This window comes from Hypomesus transpacificus, unplaced genomic scaffold (genome assembly GCF_021917145.1).
Source record: "Hypomesus transpacificus isolate Combined female unplaced genomic scaffold, fHypTra1 scaffold_142, whole genome shotgun sequence".
Classification (NCBI taxonomy): Eukaryota; Metazoa; Chordata; class Actinopteri; order Osmeriformes; family Osmeridae; genus Hypomesus; species Hypomesus transpacificus.
The window spans coordinates 305246-331184 of record NW_025813714.1 but is presented as its reverse complement, the minus strand read 5'-3'; the positions used below and the strand labels follow the sequence as shown (position 1 = coordinate 331184).

General features: G+C 39.6%; 1 protein-coding gene across 7 annotated transcripts in view; it reads left to right on the top strand.

Moving 5' to 3' along the window:
* nrg1 (neuregulin 1) overlaps positions 1-25939 on the top strand; it is a 220875-nt gene that overhangs the window by 764 nt on the left and 194172 nt on the right. The gene's annotated exons all lie outside the window — the stretch shown is intronic.

The window sequence follows — 25939 nt, the reverse complement described above, 5'->3', positions numbered from 1 at the left end:
ACAACCTAATGTCGACTGAGTTCTAAAAACACGTAGGCCTGAAAAAAAAAGTGTAGTGCTGTTAGTATCTTGTTTGCGTCAAAACTGTTCAATCAGTAATTGGAAAGTAGCCGTGAACAATCTTTGTGTTCTTAAAGGTTTTCCTTAGCAATGATGTCACTCGCTTGTAAATGCGTAGATTAGGTGTGAATGGACTGTGACCATCCGGCACACCCTGACGTCCGTGGGAGCTATCTTTTGCTGTGGTGCTGAATTTGATTGTTAAGAAATACTTGCATTGCAGTAGTTTGTTTCATGACTGCATCTAGTTTGATTTTTTTCCAATAAAATAGCTGATAATCAACTATGATAAAGACATGTCAGAGATCTTCTCGTTATTCCTTAATCACACGTTAATTCTAAGAAAACACCTTTACACAGCTCATCTTTTACACATACTGTACTGTATATTGCCATGACACAGAGGAATGATAGACATTTGAGAGTATGGTTGAGATATAATCCTTTTGGGTTGGCAGCATACCCAGGGGACATGCACTAATGTCATCAGATTCACATGGATTACCCAAATCTCTTGCAGAGAAAATGCAGTCTCTATTCAGGAATTTGGCAGTCATTCGTGATACAACATTATCAAGAAGCTAGTGAATGAAAAAGATCCACTTCTCTTGTAATATTTCACAATAACATCTGAGCCTCACTCCAAAGGCTTTTGTGAGAAAAAGCTAAATATTATTTATCAATTGATTATTCAGTCAATATATGCCGTCCTTTAGAAACAAAATAATTTGCATCCCTTTCTCAAAATATATTAGCTCACTATTTTAACATCAATTTGATCCACTTTATATCAATATTGTGTTGCTGCAATTTTGTATCTCCATTGTTTTTTTCCTCAGCAAACAACTCTGGTTTTGAAAGTGTGTATTGAAATTGATTAGTGTAGAGACCCTGATCTATAAATCTTTTGAGATTGGGCATTCTTTGTTTGGATTTGTACCTGGTTCTTTGCTGCCAAATCAAATCCCTAATTTCAAAATAGGATATTGCTTCATGCTGTATGAGCACACTAATAATGCTGTAAGGAGCGTTTTGGGGTCCATGAGCTCAATGTTGCTTTCTGTTTTCCTCCCTCTCCTAGAATCATTACAATTGCTCAAAAATACACAAGGGTATGGTCTAAAGCATTCCTATCAGAGTACCATTCATTTTGTTGTTGCTTTATTACAGGAGAACTGACTCTTTGCATTTGAGGTTCATTCAAGGTGCGGGACAGTAAAGTACTTAATCTTGAGAAGCAGAATAAACCTACCGATCTTGTGTCTACCCCAGACTTATAACCCCTTCTCTAATGGACAGTCGATTAACTATAATCTCTTTAAAATACATTTCTATGGTTTATATGACCAGACATGGGCAATGAGGCAATTAGATACATTTATTAATTAGTCAAGTTAAAGTGTGGCTGTACAGTAAATGGTTCCTAAAGCTTACAAAGCCCCATCAACCCCACCACTGGAGCACTTCCAGGGTCAGTGCTCCTCATGCAAGTACTTTGAGGGACAGATCTACCTCCTCCATCTTGAGCCAGCCTGGGGGTAGGCGTTATACTGATGATGTGAGTGGTCATGCCGAACAGAAGGGACAGAAGTCACTCTAGGTACTAATAGGTTTTTGGGTGGAGAGAGTTTGTAATGAAACAACCTCTTGTTCCAAGCCTGGTCAGAAAAATAACAAAGGGAGGGAATAACATAGGATGGCTTCTAGAAATAAGTGTTGTCTCCTTTAGCTGACTGCATGTTTCATTCCATATTTGTAAATTATTTTCAAAAAAAGAATGGTGGATAGAAGCATATCAAACGTATGGGCTACCTGTGTTTTGAGGCAGAACATTTTTTTCGATGTAGGGATCAACATGAAAACCTAATGTTATATGTTTATAGAACGAAACTGGGATGGACAAACACTTTGTAATGGCAAACAGTCTCAGACTACAGCAGGCTTAGATGAAAAACTCATTGTGTTGATCAGCGTCCAATGTTTTTTTGTTGTATATAGTTTTTTTGTGGTAAAGGCATACAAATGAGCTCTTATTGCATCTTCTGGGACTGAATAGTTCAGTGACATTGCAACATTCATAGTTGCTGTGAAAGTCCTTTTTCAGAGACAATCTTTTAGTTCAGAAAGTTTTTACATTATTAACTTTTTCTGTCATGGTTAGCATGGTTTCGTTTTTACAGTTAAATAATGTTTTGTTTAACTGAATAATCTTAGTGACTTGGGACTAACAAAAACTAACAGTTTCATTTTATTAGACTGATAATAGGATCATTCTTCTGGGGACTGAAAAATAGTTTCAAAAAACAGAACATCAACTCTACCCCTGGGTGGCATGCTTTCTTACATGAAGGTAAACAATTAGCATTACAATATAGTTTAAATTATGTTCCTTTAAACAATGTGGAAAAATAGGAACCCGTTGTTTAGTCAGCGGCAATAATATCACAGGCTTACAAAATCATAGTAAACCAGAGTTACAAAGAAAATATTGTGCTACATTATAGCTGTTGTTTATTACAGACCTTTGATAGATTGACTTTGCAATAAACCTGTCAACTTCTCACATAATTATGGAAGACATTCCATGTGAACATTTAACCTCTGCATGGTTATAAAGGCTATAAAATGTATGTTTACCTATGATGTGTGATTGTCTGCTGTTCTGAATTTACATTTAATGTATTTCAACACATAATTCTTAACATTTTATTATAAACTCACAAACCTAATGTGACAAAAAAACAAACAAGTTCCTACGTAGAGATGATCATAGACAGTTATAATTTGAGTTCAGAGACAGGAAGTAAGAAGCTTTTGTACTCAACTCAAATGTGGGATTTGTTTTTACACTATCAATAACAGTTTTCGTAGACAGTTATAATCCAATGGTCTTGGCCAGATTATCCAACATTAACAGAACACAGTACATCAGGGACAAGGAGGGATGAGGCCACATTAACTTGGCGAGATATGCACATGAAGGAAATTAATAATGTGAGTGTTTCCAATCCAATATATCATTTCAGAAATGGGTTTGGATCATATTTTTTAAATCATCGATGGAATCATCGTTTTGTAGATGATCCCAATTTGTTTAAATGAATGATAGATTGCTTTTATGATGTGCACATGACTAGATGATGTGGAGGTTGAAAAGTACTTTTGAGAATTTCAATTGTGATCTGAGAAATATAGGTATCAAAGCCGCTGAGAAGAACTGTCATCATCAGCTGCATCACGGGCACTACTATTAGCGTTTATCGTTTGAGTTTAAAATGTTCAACCTTAGTGAGAAATTCACATCACGCTGTGTTGCTAACGCTTTTCAATGTTGAGATGTCACTAATGTTTTAGAAGAAATGAAGGGCAAGATTATTGTAGCTGTCTGGGCATCCTCTGCTTTATGACATTACTTTATATTAGTGGTGGGCATAGATTAGTTTTTTTTATCTAGATTAATCTCACTGTAATCTTGGCATTAATCTAGATTAATCTAGATTAAAATGGCTCATTTGAATTCTGCCGAAGGCATTCAGAATGTGTGTCCCAAATAATGACTAAAAGTAAGTCTTTGAGAGCGGGTTTCTCAAGCCAGGTGGCGCATTTAGACCAGGGGCTTATGTCCTGTTTCCAAAATACATCACAAACTGCTCGAGAAAGATGTTATCTACTATGATAATTGGTGATGAAAATAAATTATGTTCAATAAGATGTAGCCTACTTGTCTTTATTAACTGTTTATTAGATTAGTTAGCTTGGCTAATAAAGCTGTGCTGACGGGCTTGCCTCAGTTGCACTCAAACATCGTGGTTTGACGACGACTCCCCTGTCGTCGTCAAACCCCTGCGCTACATCAGTGCTTGGCCCAGCATCTTCCGCATTAGCTAAGGGATGCTTTGCGTTTAGGTGGTATTTGAGACTGGAAAAACTCCTTCAGTAAACTAATTATGCAAAAAAATACATTTTCCCTGAAGCAAACCAGGCAGCTTCATAGCTGCATCCATGTTAGCATGTCACGTTTGACGTGATAATTTCATACACAAGGCATACACAAAGGTTCGAAAACTCGTTCTCGCCCCCTACAGTGCAATTCGGCTAGGTATACATCCGCGCTAAAATATCAAGGTGAAAGTCGTCATAGCTTGCGTAAGATAGACCCAGCTCCCAAACCAACTTTGAGAATAGATTAAGGTCGAAACATTTTTTATCACCCGATAAGTCTCACGTTAACGCAGCACGTTAACGCCGATAAAGGCCCAACACTACTTTATATTTGTTTATAGTAGTCATTTTGGACATGGTTGACGCAGAAAACATTTTTTAGTTCTTCCTACGTTTCTGAAGAGATACGCGAATCGCACAAATAAACACAAATGTTTCCGTGGTCAATTTGCTTTGCTATCGGTATGAACACAGCCTGACTCAGAAACTGCATCACAGGCACTGTGCACTGTCAATAGTTCCAGGAATCTGTGTGTGTCTCACCGACATCTTAATCACTGACAACTTGCATCATGGGCACTGGGCACTAGTTTGGAAACCATTGTACATTACATTTAAAAACCTCTGCTATGTAAGAAAACTATTTGGATCCCTTGTTATGTAATTTTGCACACTAGCCAGATATGTAAACACACCTTGTATTTGAAACAAAAATCTTTAATCCTGTGCACCATGGTTCAGGCAGGAGGATTCAGTATAGTATTTACTTGATACTTTATTGCACACAATACAATACATGATTGTAATACTTGATTTGGCATAATGGTTCTGCTTGCATCGGCTACCTGCCGCACCCAACGGAGACACCGTCTCGACCTCCGAGTAGAGAGCAGCGACGCATTCCGGCCTATCAAAGGAATACAGAACCAAGGGTGGAGGCCGGGGAGGCGGAGGCAGCAGGATGACTGACGTCTCTGTCGCACTGCAATGCATATGCCCGGATACCCTGCTATATACTCCGCCCTATTAGGAAGGTGTGCCCTGCAGTGTGATATGACTCGTTGCTAGTGACGCGCTATATCTCGCATCCCCTGCATGAACCAGCTCTGCATGTTTTTATGTGGACAGTTTTTTTCCCGATGGACATGCCTTCATTCTTTTGTTATTTTACACTACTGTACCACAATGTCCTATTAATTTATGGTATATAAAGAATGTATTTTATAAAAAAAGTATTTTAACTACTTTTTGCCGTATTTTTATTATATATTTTGCCGTATTTTTATTATATTTAAATGATAGTCTGTTGCTTGTGTGCTTTGGGATAAGTGCTAAGGATGCAATATTATTGTAGGCGAATAAGGCAAACCAAATGGCAAGTGTAGAGGTAACATGTTTTGGGCTACTTTATTGCTTTAGTCTGTGCCTATTCTCAGGGTAAAAAGGCATTTTACCAGTATGGACATTTCAGACTTTAACACTTACATATTTATATATTTTAGCGAACTACGCAGGAGTTACTATTCCCAGATAAATATGCAGTGTACAGGTATACCTGTCCACAGCTTAAGCCCTCTAATAAGCAGAACAAGTAGAAAATAGAATGTTAAGTAGTATTTCATGTGTTACTCAAATAAGTTCTGTGATTTTTGGAAACGGAAGTGGGAATTTGTGGGAAAGAAAAATTCAGATTAAAAACCGATGTTGATTGTTGCCAAGCTTTATTGCCTTAATAGGTCATTCAAAAGATGCAATGACTTTAAAATTTTGAAAACAAAACATACATTCGGTAACATGCATGTTCCAACAAGAACCAGGACAGATTACTGTTGAACCCTCCAACAAAAGTCATGATACAAATTGGATTACACTTTAGAATGGTCAGGCCTACTGGTTTGAATTATTCCTATGGCTCCTTTGCCCCTTTAAGTCAGCTTTTATTTGTTTTTGTTCAACAATGCATTTACAGTGAAGAGTAACAGGAACAGCAATGTATTTTTGAATGGATTCATGAAAAGTCCCTGTATTGATGTGCAGTGTTTCCCCTAGGATTTTTTTTAGCAGTGGGGGCAGGTCTGTCCCCCCCCCCCCCCTTCTAACCCTATATTTTGGAGTAAATTAATGTAATAGTCTAATAACAAATGTAATATTGCATATATTTTTGTCCTATTTTCCGTAAAGCAATATTAGGCAACTTAAAGTATGTTCTAAATGGCAGAAATATGCTGCCAATTAATAATTGACGTAACAACTTATTGTAAATGGTCAGTAGCCTAGCCTATCGATCAAGGTACTCGAAAGCATGTAGCCTACACTGTCTGCTTCATTTGATCTTGATAGGCTAAGCATTCTGTAGCAAATAACAACAATATACCCACTATTAATAAAAACTACTTCAGCATAAAAATGCACCTAAAATACAAACGTGAGCAAGGGCAGCAATCGCTATCGCTTTAATGAACTGAAGACATAAGTTATACGACTTACAGTTCTCAAGGACGCACACACACAATCTCAACTGCGCTGTGAAGCGCGTTTCCGTGCTATTCTCCAACATGCACTCTAACAATCACTGCTGATAAACGGCCTAAAATCTTGGACAGACCTATTTCTGATACCGTGGTGGCAGAAATTTAGCCGTGGCGGGCCGCCACAACAAAATCAACGTAGGGGAAACACTGGATGTGGATCAGATGAAATGTTAAAACTTGGAACTATGAAGAATTATGCTCATTAAAACAAGTAGCCAGTGAAGCCATAACAAATGAGGGGAGCAAAGGAACATCTTTGTCAGAGTTGACAGAGCTGATACGCAGGGGTGTAATGCTGGAAGGGTCCTGCATGTGATGCTTGAGAGATCATTATACAACCCAGGGTCACATTTTTGCTCTACACAAGGCTCTTTATGAGAAGAAATATTTCACACCAATTCCTCCCACAAAGTGCACCTGTCAGGGTGTTGAACTAGGGACTGACGAGCTCTAATAAGGAGCTATTTTACTACTCTCCTTGTCAGTGTTCCATAAGGTATTTGACTTTTTATCATTCTAATGGTACTGCTATAAAAACATGGAAACTTCTTGTAAGCTGCCATGGCATTATTCTGACAGCCATAAAGTTACAATGTAGAACTGGCCACAACAATTGTTTGTCACCTTATCATTTTTTTCTTTTTGTCATTAGGCACTGAATTTAAGAGACTTGGTGTGTTTTGATTATTTGGTAAGGTGATTTAACTCAAACAGGTTTTGACAGTTTTTATTCCGAACGCTAGTGAGGTTACTGGTCATCTTCTGAGGAAGCCACTCATAAAAGGGCCTGTCAAAGCTCTTCAGACATGTACAACTCTGTCTGTAACTCTTACCTGTAGGGAACTCTGAGCTTTAACTCTGGGCTGTAGGGAAATCTGAGCTATACCTCTATGCTGTAGAGAACTCTGGGTTTAACTCTGGACTTTAATTCTGGGCAGCAACTCAGAAAAGAGGACGTTCTCTACTTAGAGGAGCTGACAGTTGAAACAGCATCGAGACACCTGTCCATCTTTGGCACATGCAGATTGCCTGATGATTTCTTCAGCTGTGCACAAGAATCCAGCTTGGTGTTCCCCTTTGCTTTTTACGCCAAGATGTTGAGCAACTTTCAGCCAGGAAGAGAGAAAGGCATAGTCAGGATGATTGATTAAAGACACAAAAATTGACTTTAAATCTCACCACTGTATTAAAATGACTGTACATTCGCAAAATGATCTTGCTGGACTGATACAGTTGTCTGTAGGTGTGCCTGAGATACACACGTGTGAGCAGATAAAAGAGAACACTCTTAGTGAGGGTATGCAGAGCACATCTAGTTTATTTTCTTAATGATCAGGTCACAAGACTTTCGTCAGACCATGACGGTCATCAGACCAGAACGCTGACTAAATAAACATGCAAGGCTTTGGAAGTGAAATGTGCAGCACTAGTGTTCCTTGACTGGTAACCCGTTCAGTCAGGATGTCTTAGTACATTACTGGAACATCTGTCAGCCCTATTGCATTTTTTAAGTTCTCCACCTCATCATTAGGAGTAGGAAAACCAGGAGAGGTATTGTGTACAGTTGTGTCTCCCCCAACTCTTCTCCCAAGCAGGAAGGCCCAACAGATAATCTGGGAGGTAAACCTCCTGACCTTGAGTGGAATTTGTATTAGCTCCGGCACACCCCTTGGCAGCTGCGCCACATGTACAGGGTAGGACGTTCGCCTTTTGTTTTTCAAAGCACTCAACATAAAACATGAACCAAGCTGGCAGACACACGCACAGCAGCTGGTTAAGAGATCAAAGCCATGCCGAACATACTGCAGATGTATTTTTCTTGTATTCATTATTTTCTCAAAGGAAAATGGTGGGGGTGAAGGTAGGTGCAGATAAGTGGTGTCTGGTGAAAAGTGTTCAAGTGTGTGAGTCAGTGCATCACAACATTTTTACTAATTTGGTTGGGTACAAATCCATTAGGTGATTGTGTGGGGAAATCCTTACTGTTCCTCAGTATGGATGACATAGGTTTCTTTTGTGCTGTGGTAAGCCCATGTTTCACACAGTCTATCTGGGCTCAGTTCTCTGATCCTGTGTCACCAGGGAGTTCCTCTTTTCCTGGCTACTACTTTGCAGTAGAGGGAAACCCAGGCAGAGGTTTTGAGAGAGCCGCCAGGAGTTCTGGGGCAGGGGAGGGGGTGCTGCTCCCTGTTTGTGCTCACTCAGCATGCTTATTGATGAAGGCCCAGCTACCTTTTGATCCTCTGCAGCACCCACCACCACCAATCGTGCATTTGATTGAAAATGTAAGGGTGCTTTCACACCTGACATGTTTGATCCGTTTCAATCGGACCATGGTCCGTTTTCTCTGAAAGTCCGGTTCGTTTGGATAGGTGAGAACACGAATTCGAACTCTGGTACGGACTAAACAACCGAACCATGGTCCCCCTAAAAAGACGGGACTCGGTCCGGTTCCAAGTGAACCATGGTTCGGTTCGCTTTAGGTGTGAATGTAATCTGACATATTATTGACCTATTCCAGGAAGCAAACCAAAATGTAGTGCATTGTGGGTTGAAAAAAGATATTGACACTTGACAGAGACAGCCGTGCCACTCATTAGCAGCAAAAGTTAGTTGAGGGAAAACGTGGGGAACTGATAAAGTGAAAGCTTGTCTGCAAATATGATCATATTGCAGAGATACTTGTGGAGACACATAAGAATAGCGAGGTATTCAAATTGTTTAGTGATATACTGAAATAAAGGGTTATTATTGCACAATGGACCAACGTTGTTTGAAAGTTAAAAAACGTAGGCAGCAATACAGAAAAGTGCGCGATTTTCTATGGAAAAGTGGTAGCTCGTCGGACGAGAAAAAAAAATTCCCATGGTTTGATGACCTGGATATAATCCTGAGTTAAAGACCAACGAGCAAGCCAAAAAACTTGGTCATAACAATTGAAGATAGATTGCAATCTCAATTCGCTGCTGTTGCTCCATTGTTGTTCGTGACAAGGAAGTGATTTTCCCTCAATCATTTTCTGTCCAATAGATTAACAACCTGTATGACCGCGTGTCATTGTTTTTTACTAATGTCATTGTATTTTTACAAACGTTGGTTCGCTTAAAACAGGACCGTGTGAACACAAACCGGGCCTAATGAAAAATGCAACAAAGTAGCAAATCATCCACCGATTCGGACCAAGCAAATGGACTAATAGGTGTGAAAGCACTCTAAGTGTGCGTGTGCTGGTTGAGTTGTAATACATTTATTCATTTAGCAGACGCTTTTATCCAAAGCGACTTCCAAGAGAGAGCTTTACATAGGTCACTGATACTAACAACAAGATAGCCGCAAAAACATTGCGGGTAGCCAAAACGTGAATCACACATTGTGAACAACCAAAATAAGTGCCAAAGGGAAGAACCATAAGAGCATGTAGTTAAACAAGTTACAATTAAACAACATGAATCGCTGTAAGTGCAAGTGTACCTGTAGAAAAGCAAGCAACAGTAAAAAATATTTCACAGCGAGTACAACAATTTAAATCAGTTACCACTAACCAACAAGAGCAACACGTCTCTAAGCAAGAGTCATTGTGATCCTTGAGGAAACTAACATTGGGTCCAGCAAACCATTCCTAAGTACCGTTGTACTCCTGGAACAAGTGCGTCTTGAGCCTTTTCTTGAAGGTGGGGAGACAGTCAGTGTCTTTGATGGAGGTGGGGAGTTGATTCCACCACTGGGGGGCCAGACAGGAGAAGAGCTTGTGTTGGGACCGGGCAGTCTTGAGCGGTGGGACCACCAGGCGGTTGTCTGAATAAGACCGTAGGTGGCGGGTGGGGGTGTAAGGCTGCAGGAGAGACTTGATGTAGTCGGGTGCAGTCCTGTTCACTGCTCGGAAGGTCAGTACCAGGGTCTTGAATCTGATGCGGGCCATGATGGGTAGCCAGTGGAGGGAGATGAGGAGCGAGGTAACATGGGAGCATTTGGGTAGATTGTAGACCAGGCGGGTTGCGCATACTGGGAGACCGGCGAACAGCGAGTTGCAGTAGTCCAACTTGGAGAGGACAAGTGCTTGGACTAGCAGCTGGGTGGAGTGCTCAGACAGGTATCTCCCAATCTTCCGGATGTTGTAGACTGTGAATCTATACGACCGGGAGACTGCCGCACTGTGGGGTGTGAGGAAACACTTCCCTCACACCTTGCACCCTATTGGTCGGGGTCAAGCAGGTTGTTCTGAGAGAGAAAGTTTGACAGTTGTTTAGATTTAGCACGTTCAATAATTTTTTAAAAGAAGGGTAACAGTAATACCGGTCTCTAGTTCTGGAAGATGGCAGGGTTAAGGGAGGGTTTTTTGAGTAGAGGGGTAACTCTTGCCTGTTTGAAGGCAGAGGGGAAGGTGCCAGAGTTAAGAGAGGAGTTTAGGACATGGAGAAGAAAAGTTATGATGAAGGGGGAGATGGTTTGAAAGAGAGGGGAGGGGACAGAATCAAGGGGACAGGATGTGGGGCGATGAGAGAGAATGATGTCAGAGACCTCTGCCTCGGACAGGGGAGAGAAAGAGTAGGGTAGGGGGGGTGGGAGGGAGGGTAGGAAAGGTGTGTTTAGTACGGTGGCCCTGAAGTGCAAAACACCCCCCCTAATATGAGTACATCCCCCAAATGAAAACACTCCCCCCCGATACGAGTCAACTCCCCCCAAATCGGATGACTTGTTCACCTCCCCCCAATACAAAACAGTTTTCCCCTAGGATTTTTTTTTGCAGTGGGGGCAGGTCAGGTCTACCCCCCCCCCCCCCCCCCCCCCCCCCCAGCCAAAACAAGGTGCTAACCCTATATTTCGGAGCAGCTTAATGTAATAGTCTAACAGCTAATGTAATATTGCACACATTTTCGTACTATTTCCCCTATTTAAGAAATAAAATTAGCATACTTAACCCTTTCCTGCCGGACCATTCAAATATGTAGATTAAAATGCCCATGGTTCCCGCCTTAATATCTTTGCCGTCCAATCACCAATTTTATTTCTGAAAACTTCCAGATACTCATGACAACTTAAGCTCAAAGTACATATCATTGGTTAAGGGGTTACTGGGAGGGGGAAATAAATGTATCGTCAGCAACGGCAGCCATTGTTTTCCAAGGCGGAGCCAGAGCGGAGACCATGGGAGATTGCCTACAGTGTTAGATTTACAGCTTCGAATTGAAATCGGAGAAGATATTATGAGTGAAGACAAGTTTGTTAATATGTGTTGTCAATATGGTCAATTAAAAGTCTAAACTTTATAGTTACGAAGAGTTTGTTTGTGGGAGTGACGCGAGTGTTTTCAGGAAAGAATGACGTGTCCGACTTGGCCGTTTGTGACAGGCAGCTATGACGGTGGTAGCGCTGTTTAGCTTCGATTTGAGCAGATTTCTAAAAAACTTGTAAAAACAACATTAACTAGCTAGATTATGTACACTGTAAGCTAAATGTACATGCCTTGTTTGGCCAATTCGGTCGATTGTGGAAGAATCCCAAACGTTTTTCAGTTATCGAGAGGAGTATCCAGCCATAGCGCTAGCTACTTTTGGGGGAGGAAAATTCCGGTTTCCCCTATGTCTCCACTAGTCACTAGAATGGTCATAACTTTTAATAATCAAAATATGATATTTCTAATCTGTCTTCTGTTCTACATTGCCCACAGATTTGTGGATATTCCACCTGCTCAAAGTTTTTCTCCATCTTGTAATTAAAGTGGTAAAAATTAAGTTGTCTGATGAGGTATGGTGGATGGAGAAGTTTTTGTAAAAAAATGGCTGCCTGAAACCAACTTGATAAAATATGATTTGCCTTAAGTAATCATATATTTATTTACATCATAAAAATTCCCTAGTTCTCCTATTCAATATGGTATAAACAGTTAAGTTGTATGATTTAATATGAAAAATCATAAAATATGAATATTAATATGAATATCATATTTCAACAGCATATGGAATGTTCAGAATTTTGGCTCAAGCAGTAAAGGGTTAAAGACACCTTACAGTATGTTCTAAATGGCATAAATGCTGCCAATTGATCATTGACGTAACAACTTATTGTAAATGCAGTGGCCTAGCCTATAGATTAAGGTAGGCCACTCGGAAGCATGTACACTGTCTGCTTCATTTGATCTTGATAGGCTAAGCATTCTGTAGCAAATAATAACAATATACCCATTATTTATTCATCAAAACTAGGCTACTTAAGCATAATAATGCACCTAAAATACAAATGTGAGCAAGGGCAGCAATCGCTATCGAATCAACAAACGTGCAATTTCGCTAGCAGGGGAAGAATACAAACAACGAAAATCACCAGTTAACCTAATTTAAATTTGCAAGAACTATAGACTAATACAATAACAGGCTTAAATGAACTGACAACATAAGTTATACGACTTAACAGTTCTCAAGGACGCACACGCGCAATCTCAACTGCGCTGTGAAGCGCGTCTGTGCTATTCTCCGACATGCGCTCTAACAATCGCGGCTGATAGACGGCCTAAAATTTTGTACAGCTCTAATTCTGATACCGTGGCGGCAGAAATTTAACTGTGGCGGGCCGCCACGGAAAAATCTACATAGGGGAAACAAATGGAAAACGACATTACATAAACTCAAAAACACATTACATTAACTCTGAACGGAAAGGGTAGGTACTACACTTCAGCGCTGATTGGATGCAGTAGGCTAACTAACAAAAAATAAGAAATTGATTGACAGAAGTACAAAATGCAATAGCCTGACAGAGTTACGTGCACCAGGACATTTACGTGCACAAACAGAACAAATGTTGTGTTTGTGTTCACCAAAAGTAGATAAAGTAAAATATGTGGCAACACTTTATAAGGTAACATTAACAATAATGGAACTAAATACCTTAAAGTCCCCCAACATGATTAATTTAAAATGGATTTCCCCACATACATAAAAAAAAAGAACTCATAAAAGTGTCTGGAAGCACATGTACTCTTTCTTCCTCATTGACAAATTCTGAATTATATGAATATGCAAATATCCCAGACCACGTGCGTGGCCCAAAACCGCTGCATGCACTAGGTTGACCAGTGAAAGAGCAGACGAGAGGTCAGATATATGACTAGTGATTGGCTCAAATTTGTGACTACAAAAATCAAATTTACATTGGACCGTTTCTATCACAGAAAGTGCACAGCAAACTTCCACCTTCAGTAGAGGATGACCAACTTTGCACCAATACAAATCTGTTTAGTCAAGGTCAGACATTTTAGGGCACATAAATATGAGAAAGAAAAAAAAATCTGTGCACCAGGGATCTTTAATTAAAACCATTGTAGGTACATAGGAATTGCTATGTAATGAAATGTTAAGTTTTAGCTGTTGTGTTACCAATCCACATCCATTTACTCATGTATAGCCCAACCTACCCCATACCAAATTTCACTTTTGAAATAGCTTCTACTGCTCAGCGATAATGAAGTGTTGATACATAGCAGCTCCTACGGAACTACAATGTTAAAAGGTATTGCGATGTTGCATAGAAGTCAATGTAACCTTAATATAAAGTATTGCCCTGGTCAAGTAAGGACCTCTCGCTTTTCATTCTTTCTGTCACGACGTGTGGTGGGGTTAGACCCAAATGCAGGGTAGACAGCAGGCATGGTCGAAAACAAAGGGTTTAATACTTGAAACGGGAAACAGACAGGGTACACGCACGCAGGGGTAGTAGCAGTATGACAAGACAAAGACTGGACACAAAACAGAAACCTAAATACACAGAACCAAACGACACACAGGTGAAGACAATGACATTAACGAGAACCAGACAGGTGAAGACAATGACAGGGCAACACTAGGACAGGGCAAAACCAAAAACAATAGGGGGGCACGGCTGTGGCCATGACACTTTCACTGTGCCTAGTTTCAGATAACAGAATGAATGGCAATGGTGGCAGACTTTATTGTACCGATTGTCTCATCAGCGTGCAAAACCACATTCTTCAGTGTTTTCTAACATGGCAGTATCTCCACTACCTGCTGTCTCTTCTCACACTCTGACTCCGTATAAGATGTTATGTTCTCGATAGCAGAGATTTAGAGATGGCCTTTTATCATTCAGAGTAGGGCTTTATTCCTGACTCCGTTCATGTTAATATTTTAAAAAAGTGATTTAAAAAGGCTGTCAGTTAACAGGGCCCAAAATACAAGACTCAACAGAGCTGAGTTGTATTCGTATTACTGTATTAGTTTCATCAGATAATTTAACAGTACTCAGTATATCCTGAATCAGAAACTGATTCAATATGCGGGTGCACTACTGTGAACAGTTTCTCTTTTTTATGATGAATTGGCCAGGTCATTTACAAATAGATGTTGTCAATTTATGGTCTACAAATAGTTTCTGGCCTTACCTCAGATTATGTTTGGTAATCAACAGCACTGGTAGGAATCAAACTGTCATGCAACAGTTACCAAAAGGTTAATGACACATAAATGAATGGTCTGTTTTTTCATAGACCACGTTTGACATATCAGTGCAATGTTAAATCCCAAAGGGATTGAATTGCCCTTAATTTGAACCCAACTGAATGTGAAATCCACAGTTCATTTAACATTTAAATCAGGCTCATTCCTTCAAATTGGGGGGTATGTGTGGGCATTTCATGCTGTGACCATGTTTCCAGGTCAACGGCCATCATCTGGAGGCAATTAAGTGTGCGTTCTATCTCCAAGAGGCAGATGGCTCCTGACAAAGGTTGAAATACAAACCCCTCCATGTGGAGCAATCACAATGTATTTCACAATGCATTTGTCAATGTAAGGCAAGATATGTCCAGGAACAGCATGAGCAGGAAACACCAAAGTTTGATTCAATGTTACAAGGCACATGCTCGTTGTTCAGGTTATTTTGATACAATACGATCGCTAGCTTTGTCATCCGCTCTGGATTAGAGCGTCTGCTAAACAACTAAATGTCATAGAAAGTTACTTAGTAACAACATCAATTCCTTGGTCCTTACTGTTATGTTGCTAATTCATTGCCAGTACACTTTACAGTTGTCTTCCTCTGGTGTCATCCACAGCTCACTTTTGACAGTCAGCCATTATTATCTAGTCACGCTTTTGTTTTTTGATGTGTTTTTTTTGTTTGTTTCATTGCCGTTTCATTGCCGTCTTCTAGTTCACTTGAATTTACTGTCTGAACAGGCTAGTCGGTACTTAAGACTCCTTAAGATTTCACTCAATGTCTTATTGTTGAACTGAGCTTATGACATGAATGTGGCACCTCAATTCCCAAATTACAATTTGTTCTGATGTGCCCTGGAATATGGGTACAATTTGTATAGGATTCAGCTGTTGAAGACGTTTCTCTAATACCCAATGGCTCTTAAAGTGCCAAGTCAATTAAAGGAATTGTTAAGATTAGTTCAAGACAAGTTCAATACAAAATCAATGTATTTATTACACATATGTAAGGTGCAGGTGTCTGTTACACTCAAGTTGAGTATCACAGAAGACTGGACAATGAATACAGAAAATCAAGAGAGTATATGGTATCACAATATGGGAGGATACAAAATGATTAACATAGCCTTTGCAGGCACTGAAATAGGACACTGAATGCTAGATAGCTTTTGTTTAGGTCTTTAGATTGGGCTCCCAGAAATGGCCTTGTAATTCCTTCTATTTTCCTCGTTCAAAGTTGCATGGTATTATACACTTTGGAAATATTGTGACCTCTGACTTGCCTTAGTGACACAGGCCTTTGATAGTCACACCTTACAAAGACCCAACTTATGGCTATGCAGGCATAATAAAACAGAATCATATAAATTTATCAATGATACAAGAAACATAATAGATAGGCATATTTCTCTCCTGGACATAACCAAAGGTTATGCTAATGAGCTTAATATTGCAAAGTATAGATCAAACATCGTTTATTATTTTGAGAACAATTTAAACAGTAAAGAAATAATAGAGTAATCATTTTCTTTAATGTGATGTTGTTAACTGATCAGTGGTTTAAGGACAGACCTCTTCATTGTCTAAACAAAACTTAACTAACTCTATTATCATACCAGTATGCCTGTCATTGATTAGTTTTGAAAGAGGTTATTCACTTTAAACTCCTAGACCACATACAACTAAATTATTATAAATGATGGTTATTATATGTTCATTGAGAAACATGGTACATAGCTATTTTGGCTACAGCAATATTTCACCAGCAGATTGCTTGAGACTTTTACTAATCATTTAAAAGTGTTATCTTTGGAATAAAGCTTTGGAAGTAGAGATTCAGGTTATAACATACATTTGACTGTGAGCTGTCTTGTATGGAAAAAAGGTTTATCAAATGTAGACTTATTGCACTTAACATTGAAAGTACAAAAGTGAGGCAGATTCTGTTATTTTCATAGACGTAATAAATATGTAATTTCCACATTCACAGTTGCCAGCAAAGTAAGCAAATTTGCAAAGTAACCGCTTCAAAATGGTTTTAGGACTTATAGCACTTCAAATCTGTTTACAAGTTTGAAACTATTCAATTGCCACCCAAAAAGAGGGATCTTCCTGTTCTAAAGAGGTTTTTCTCTGACTCAGTGCACTCCCCACATTCAGTTATAATTTAGTTTAATATTCCAAAATGCAAACTCAGTTGGTAGTTATGTTGCTTTTATATAAAACTAAATTCTGTTCTAATTGAATTTTTCTTGAACTGGAATTAGTCAAAATCTTTAACAGCTTTACCTCCCTTACAATAAAACAAATGTATGGATGGTTACACAATCAACTATGTTACGTAAGGCAACTGGCCCTTCTTGTTGTTTACTAGGGGTTTTCTATTAATGACATCCTTTGTAAACGACAAAGGATTCTTGGATGAAGGCAATGTAGTTAAATTGACCTGTGGTCACCGTGATGCTTCAAGAACACCTCACAGGGCTCACATAACGACTGTAGCAATTGCTCAGTCATCATGTAGCTTTTGCCAGCCGGCAGCTCACTACCCTACAGTAATAGAGTGGATGAGGTGGTGGAGAATAGAGGGTGTTGGTTCCTCCATTCTGCATGTCACTAGGCATTCTGCATTCAGCATGGAACTAGGCTCAGTGTCAATGGCTGTTCAAAGAGGTAGTAGTACTAACTCCAGGATGCGTGAGTGCTCTAGCATTGATGCATACCCCAGGGGTTACTAGTAGGACCCACTTAGTTTACTTCTAAGGTTTATACAAAAGCATTGTGTTTACAGTAGAAGCAGTGTAATCCTATTTTACATAGCTGGATGTTTTCCTCATTGAGTGACCCAGCACTGCCAGGGAAACTTGCCACCATTTGCGAGGCTTTGATGTGGCTTTTAGGCTTATTAATCCAGGACCACCCTGCACCAAATGTGAGAATGATTTTCTTCCCCATATCGATTTCAGCTCTCCATTAGAGACAAACACCCCAAGTGAATCTATTAGCATGATGACATTTTGCTGTCTGAATATGTTGGGTACCACATGGTGCTCACAAAGGTTTTGTATCCACTGGCAGCTTTTCAGCAGTTTTAGTACATGTTGATAATGGGTCATGACCAAATTCTCTGGATATCCCGACAATACAACAGCAGGAAGTTAAATCAGGAGTTCATATACTGTAAGTCTTGTATGTTACTTAATTACTATGCAGCGGGATACAGTACTGCATCAAACCATTGCACTGGATAACTTTGTTCCAAAATCTAAACAAGAGAGGGTACAATTTATGGGGAAATTGTGAGGTGTGCTTGCATCCTTTGCAGATGGGTCACATTTTTTACTTACATTTTAAGTAATATAATTGTAATAAGTATGCATACTTATTATTTATGAAGATTGCATAAATTGAAAAGCTTTGTTGCTGCTCATTTACACTTCAAAATAATAAGAGTGAGGTTTAGAATGAAACAGTGTTCTCTTCCCTGAGATTCTTCTCATACCCTGCAAAAGGAAACGGTGATAGGCTGGTGGTGGCAGCCTCACATAGTTGAAACAGTTGTATTAAAATGAAGAACTTGCAATCCTGTGAAAAAATGGTCCTATCCTATTTGACTTAAACTTCCCTTAAGTTTTTCCCTTTTAGTGATATTTTTCTGCATAAACATTGCATTCATTCATTAATAAAGAACCCACTTTGAAACAAGCTGATTCTAACTACGTTTTCACTGGCAGTATCTCAGCCGGAATATCAACATTATCATCTGCAAACTAAAATATGCCTTCAAAAACGTAAAAAAGCTTGACATTTATTTTAGGGAAAACTGGCTAATATAACAAGTTTAATGGAAACGATCCTTGACAGTAACAACTTCCCTGGTCTGAAGACTCGGCACTCATGTGACTGGCTATCCGCTCTGTAAGTAGGGAAAAGCGCAGTCAACTTTGTCAGCTTCTCTAAAACTCCCTATATATCAACCTCTCTCAATCCTGGTCATTGATCCAGGTCCTTGGGCCCACTGTAGCCCTGTATGTTTTTAGATGTTTATCTGCTCCAAATGACAGGGTTGTCAAAACAAAATTTGGAAGCAAGATACCACTAATGTGTGTCCTTTGTGCACCTCCCCCCACCTGTCATTGAAGGTCAGTCACTGCTGCTGTTGCTAGCCAACCTTCAAATAAAAATGTTAGTGAAACGAAAAGAAAATGCCAAGCAGCAGAGAGAAAATTTAGAAAAACAAAGATCACTTACCATTACAATATCTATGAAGATGCACTAACCACCTATAACGAAACCATCTGTCTAGCAAGGAAATAATATTTTTCCAACATTATTACAGAAAATGCCAAAAATTCCAGAGTTCTTTTTTCCACCATTGACCAGCTGCTAAACACTGTCCCTGCCCCCCCTCTTTCCTCTGCAGTTAAATGTGAAGAGCTTGCTCTGTTCTTCAAGAACAAAATACTTCGATCAGCGCTAGTATCATTAATATAGTGGAGGTGAAACTGACATCAGTAGATCCTGCAACATAACCATGTGGACATTTACATGTATCACACTTAGTGAACTTTCAAAAATGGTCAGCGAATGTAACTCCAAAACCTCAGATATTGATCCTATACCCACAACATTCTTTAAGCGAGTGTTTGATGGTGTCTCAGGTCCGGTGCTAGAGATCATAAACACATCCCTTAGAACTGGCATTTTCCCAGATGCCTTCAAAACAGCTGTTGTAAAGCCCCTTTTGAAGAAACCCAAATTGGATAACAGTATACTAGCAAATTATAGACCAATATCACATCTTCCATTTATTAGTAAAGTAGTGGAAAAGATAGTATTGGTCCAATTAAATTCCTTGAAGAGAATAACATCTTGAAAGTCTCTCAGTCAGGTTTCAGAAAATATCACAGTACTGAAACTGCGCTCACCAAAATAATTAGCAACCTAAGACTAAACTCTGATTCAAATAAAGTATCTATCCTTATCATGTTAGATCTCAGTGCAGCATTTGATACATTTTCACAACATTCTCATCAATAGACTGGAAAAGCTTATTGGGTTTACGGATAGTGTATTAAACTGCATATATCAGAGGAAGGACGTTTTATGTTTTCTCTTCATATGTTACCACTACTCAGCGACATAATCAGAGAACATAATATAGATTTCCATAGCCATGTGGATGACACACAACTGTATATATCCGCTGAACCCAATGATGCAACAGCCATCAATTCTATTACCAACTGTTTGTCGGCAATAAACAAATGGATGAATGATAACTTTGTTAACCCTTGTGCTGCCTTCGGGTCACATGACTCAAAGGTTCATAACGAACCGTTGTTGTGTTTACCCAATTTTACCTAATACAAAAACAAATACAAAATATAGCTGCAAGCAGCAATGCGGGTTCCTCCGCAAAATGGCAAAATATTATAAACATGTACACAGTAGAAGATCGAGACTTGGACAACAAGAGAGCAAATCGACTTCATGTTTGGCCAAAAACAATTCCAGACTCTCAGTCCATAACTAACTAAAGTCATGTAGGCAACTGGGCTAGGGCAGCGTTCATATTCAGGTCCTTGCAAGAATAGCCTGTGACTGTTTAGCAGCCGACTCTCTGGTCCAATTAAACAAAACAACATACACAACCAGGGTGACCAACAAGTTTATATTAACTAACCAACAATAATATTACAAACATCTAACTGAACGAACACAACAACTGAAATCCTTCCCAAGGCTGTTGTAACCAAACTATTTTCCACAAGTCTTTGCGTTTTTGGACATGCCTTACTGCATGCTGGGTACCCAAGGGTGCTGACGCTGATTATTTAGCTGTGCTCCGACTGCGTGATATGAGTATTCGTTTTTTGTCACCTTTGGGACAAAGGTTAAGAAACGGTTGACATTTCAAAGTAAAATTGCATGAAATTGCGCATGGTATTTCAGAATGATGTCTGCCTGTTTAACTAAACAAGTAATCAAAATTATGACAGGCCAAAAGACTGTGCCTGGATTCGAACCTGTGACCTTGCGCTTTGTAGGACAACGTTTCAACCCATTGAGCAACCCGCAAGGCTGTGAAATTCTGGTCAGTTTCTGTCAAAAAAAAGAAAGCCGTATCTCCTGCAGCATGGCTTGTTCGATTCGGCCAACAGCTGTAATTCAATGATCTTTTGACATATTCAGGTGAAATTGTGCATGGTACTTCAGAACGATGTCATCCCGTTTAACTAAACATATATTCAAATTTAAGACAGACTCAGTGTGGCTGGATTCGAACCTACGACCTTATACTTTGCAGGTCACCGTTCCAGCTCGTTGAGCTATTATCAGTGTTGAGTATTGGCATGTTCAGTTACTGTACAAAAAAGTAAGCTGTTTCTCCTGTTGTAAGCGTTGTTAGATTCAGCCAAGGTTGAAACAGCTCTAATTCAATCATATTAACATACCAAGGTGAAATTGTTTATGGTACTTCAGAGAGATGTCATCTTGAACCCTATTAGGTTTGAAAAACTATCAGTCAAAATTATATTTGATTTATTGACACAAAGAAATCGAAACAATGTGTACATTTACATAAATACACCTCTTTCAGCCATTTTGTATTTGATTCAATTGCCAATTGAGCCATTCCCAGGCATGGAATACAAAGTTCAGTAACTAGATAAGAAAAAAAGCTGTTTCTCCAATGGCGAGCATTGTCAGATTTGGTCCAAGTTCAAACAGCTGTAATTCAGTCACATTTTGACGTATCAAGGTGAAATTGTTTATGGTACTTCAGGGGCGTGTCATCTTAAAGCCTATTAGGTTTGAAAACCCATCATTCAAAATGACCTTTGATTTAGTGACACAAACATATTGAGGCAATGTGGACATTTACATAAATACACCCCTTTCAGCCATTTTGTATTTTATTCAATTGTTATAAGTAACATTTTTAAATACGTCAATGATACATATCTGTACAAAATATCAAGTTAATTAGACCTTTGGTTCAAGAGAAGAGGAATTTTGAAGGTTTTCACAAATTATCACTGTACAGGACAATTCATCAGGCGGACCTTATGGGTCCTTGAGGCTTTTTTGTTCGCATGAGCAATTTGAACTCATGAGCATAAGGTTACAAGTCAGTCTCTATCCTCTCTGCTACACACCAACTGTTGAGATTGTATGAATAGAAAGGGCAGAGTATTAGCTTTGGTCAGCTTTGCGACAAAGGTTAGGAATTTCAAGGTGAAATTGCATGAATTTGTGCAGGGTATTTCAGAATGATGTCGTCCTGTTTAACTAAACAGATAATAAAAATTATGACAGGCCAAAATATAATGGCTGGATTCCAACCTAATACTTTATACTTTACAGGTCACCATCCCAGCCCATTGAGCTATTATCAGTGTTGAGTAGTGTCATGTTCAGTAACTGTATAAAAAAGTAAGCTGTTTCTCCTGTGGTAAGCGTTGTTAGATTCAGCCAACGTTGAAACTGCTCTAATTCAATCATATTTTGACATACCGAGGTGAAATTGTTTGTGGTACTTTGGAATGATGTCATCCCATTGAACTAAACAGATAATCAAAATTATGAAAGGCCATAAGATTATGGCTGGATTCCAACCTACGACCTTGTACTTTACAGGTCACCATCCAAGCCCATTGAGCTATTCTCAGTGTTGAACCTTGTCATGTTCAGTTACTGTATTAAAAAGTACGTTGTTTCTCCTGTGGTGAACGTTGATAGATTCAGCCAAAGTTGAAACTGCTTATAAATTTCCTATAAAAATGGGACAACAGGATGACTGGGTTGCTGCTGTAAAGGATAACTTACTTGTAGTTTTTATAAAAGGTTGTTTGGAGTGCCATAACTTGTCATTGAAGGGAATTTCAAATCATGCCTAGCATCAGTGGGGATATGTCCTGGCTTAGGTTACTCAAATGAATTTGAGCAACATACCAGGGATCCACCAGAACAATCAATTTACTTCATTAGAGATAACCATTAGCGTTATCTCTACCATGCGTAGACTACAAGTACATTTACATTTAGTCATTTTAGCAGACCCTCTTATCCAGAGCGACTTACAGTCCAGGGATATTCTCCCCGAGGCAAGTAGGATGAAGTGCCTTGCCCAAGGACACAACGTCATTTGGCACGAGTGGGAATCGAACCAACAACCTTCTGATTAATTGCCCGACTCCTTAACGGCTCAGCCATCCGACCTCCAGTAGCTAGCTACTGTGGTGAACCTGACTTGTTTTGCAGTGGTTTACACTAAACAAATGATTGGAGTGTTGTGATGGATACAAATAAACACGCATTGCTATGTTTTACAACCGGAGGATTTATCTGAAGACTAGAAACCGTTTTGTCGGAATAAAAAATTAAAAACTATGCCTCAATTGGTTTTGAACCTACAACCCTTTGCTTACCAGCACAACATCTCAGCCAATTGAGCCATTCCCAGGCATGGAATATACAAAATTCAATAAAGTTAATCAAAAAAACTATTTCTCCAATGGCGAGCATTGTTAGATTTGGTCCAAGTCCAAAGACAGACTGGCCCCCTATGGTCTGATGTGGGCCAGTCTGTCTTTGGGCCATAGTTGTAGCATGTTGTATCAATATGCCAAATGTCAAAACTTTTTACCAATGTGTTCATGAGATAAATTACAAGAATAATAATAAATATAGCTGCAAATAGCAATGGAGGGGCCAAGCAGTCCAGAGCAGGACATGGCCTCCATAGCACTTGCGCAACAATTAAGTCACAACACCCTGTTGCACGCATGCAACACGCCAAGTTTGGTTGAAATATCTGTTTGCGTTTCTAAAGTAGTGAGTGTTCAAAGTGTTTTTTTCTGGTATAACACCGCAGGCCTCCTCTGCTCCACGTGGGAACGATGGAACCCATGTTTGGTGACAATCGCACAAATGGTTGCTGAGTTACGCTCTCACGTGAAGTTTCCGGCTTCGCCGCCGCCTTTGATCGTCTCTACCGAACGGTTTTGAAAATGGAAAATCCATCCCGACACCTTTGTGAAGCTTGGTCTGAAGATCATCTGTGCCAAATTTAGTAAACATATGACACAATTTGGGGCGTTTAAAAGGTTTTTACACTTTTCCATTAAATCCAAATTGGCGGCCGCGTCAATTCGGTTGTTATGAAATATTATCGATGGTCAAGTTTGATATCTCACAAGACATCAACCGACAAAGAAATTACTTTATTAAGGTAAACACTTCAACAGTTAACAGTTAACTTCAACAGTCCAAATTTGACCCGTTGGTGGCGCTAAAGTGCCCAAGTATGGGACATGAAACTTTGTGAATTGGACCAGGGGACTGTCCCCAATGAGTGCGCCAAATTTCACAACTTTCGACCAAGCGCTTATGGGGGCTGCTATAGACACCCAGTCCTAAGAAGAATAATAATAAATATAGCTGCAAGCAGCAATGGAGGGGCCAAGCAGTCCAGAGCAAGACATGGCCTCCATAGCACTTGCGCAACAATTAAGTTACAACAACCTGTTGCACTCATGCAACACACCAAGTTTGGTTGAAATATCTGTTTGCGTTCCAAAGTAGTGAGTGTTCAAAGTGTTTTTTTTTTCTGGTATAACACCACAGGCCTCCTCTGCTCCTCGTGGGGACGATGGAACCCAAGTTTGGTGACAATCGCGCAAATAGTTGCTGAGTTACGCTCTCACGTGTCTTTCGCAGCTTCGCCGGCGCCTTTGATCGTCTCTACCGAACAAACGGTTTTGAAAATGGAAAATCCATCTGACACCTTTGTGAAGCTTGGTCTGAAGATCATCTGTGCCAAATTTAGTAAACATATGACACAATTTTGGGCGTTTAAAAGGTTTTTACACTTTTCCATTAAATCCAGAATGGCGGCCGCGTCACTTCGGTTGTTATGAAATATTATCGATGGTCAAGTTTGATATCTCACAAGACATCAACCGACAAAGAAATTACTTTATTAAGGTAAACACTTCAACAGTTATTAGCCAAAACACGTTTATGCTTCCGGCCACGCCCCCTTTTAGTCACATGACACAATTTTTGGAGGACATACTCAGAATAAGGTTCCGAGTAGGCATATCAAATTTGGTGTCACTGCCTCAAAGAACTGCTGACATAAGACTTCATTTCCTGTTTGGTGTCTATTCTGCTGATTTTGATTGGCTCTCACGGACAAACGGTTGTGGGGATCAAAATGCTCTACCATAACTTTTGTGCGGCTTGGTCTGAAGAGCATATCTGGTAATTTTGAAGAAGATTTGACCAAAATTGTAGGAGGAGTAGGCTTTCAGAGGTTTTTGATAAAACCGGAAATAGCGGAAAATCTATACAACCGGAAATTGACGCCATGGTGTGCATTGAACTCGGCTTGATCCAGGGAATCCAACGGTACCTCATTTTTGAAAATGGGTCATACGGTTCAAAAGTTGCATGTGTAAACACAACTCCAACTTTGACCCATTGGTGGCGCTAGAGTCCCCAAGTATGGGACATGAAACTTTGTGAATTGGACCAGGGGACTGTCCCCAATGAGTGTGCCAAATTTCACAACTTTCGACCAAGCGCTTATGGGGGCTGCCATAAACACCCAGTCTTAAGAATAATAATAATAATACTACCAATTACAATAGGTCCCTCGCAGCTTCGCTGCTTGGCCCCTAAATATAACTGCTAGCAGTAATGGCGGATTCCTCCAAACACTGCGAACCATTGAAAATGTATATTCTTGACAAATTGTAACTGTATAGAAAAATCTATGCTGCAGAATTACCGATGGGATACCAAATCTGAAATGCAATACCTTCAAGATCCACAAGGGCCTTTATTTCAAGCCAAGACGTGAAAGGAGGGGTCGTGGTAAGCCTATCCATTCCAGAAATCATTGTATCTTTTTGCTTTAGGTTGTGGCCTGTAGCGCCACCTATG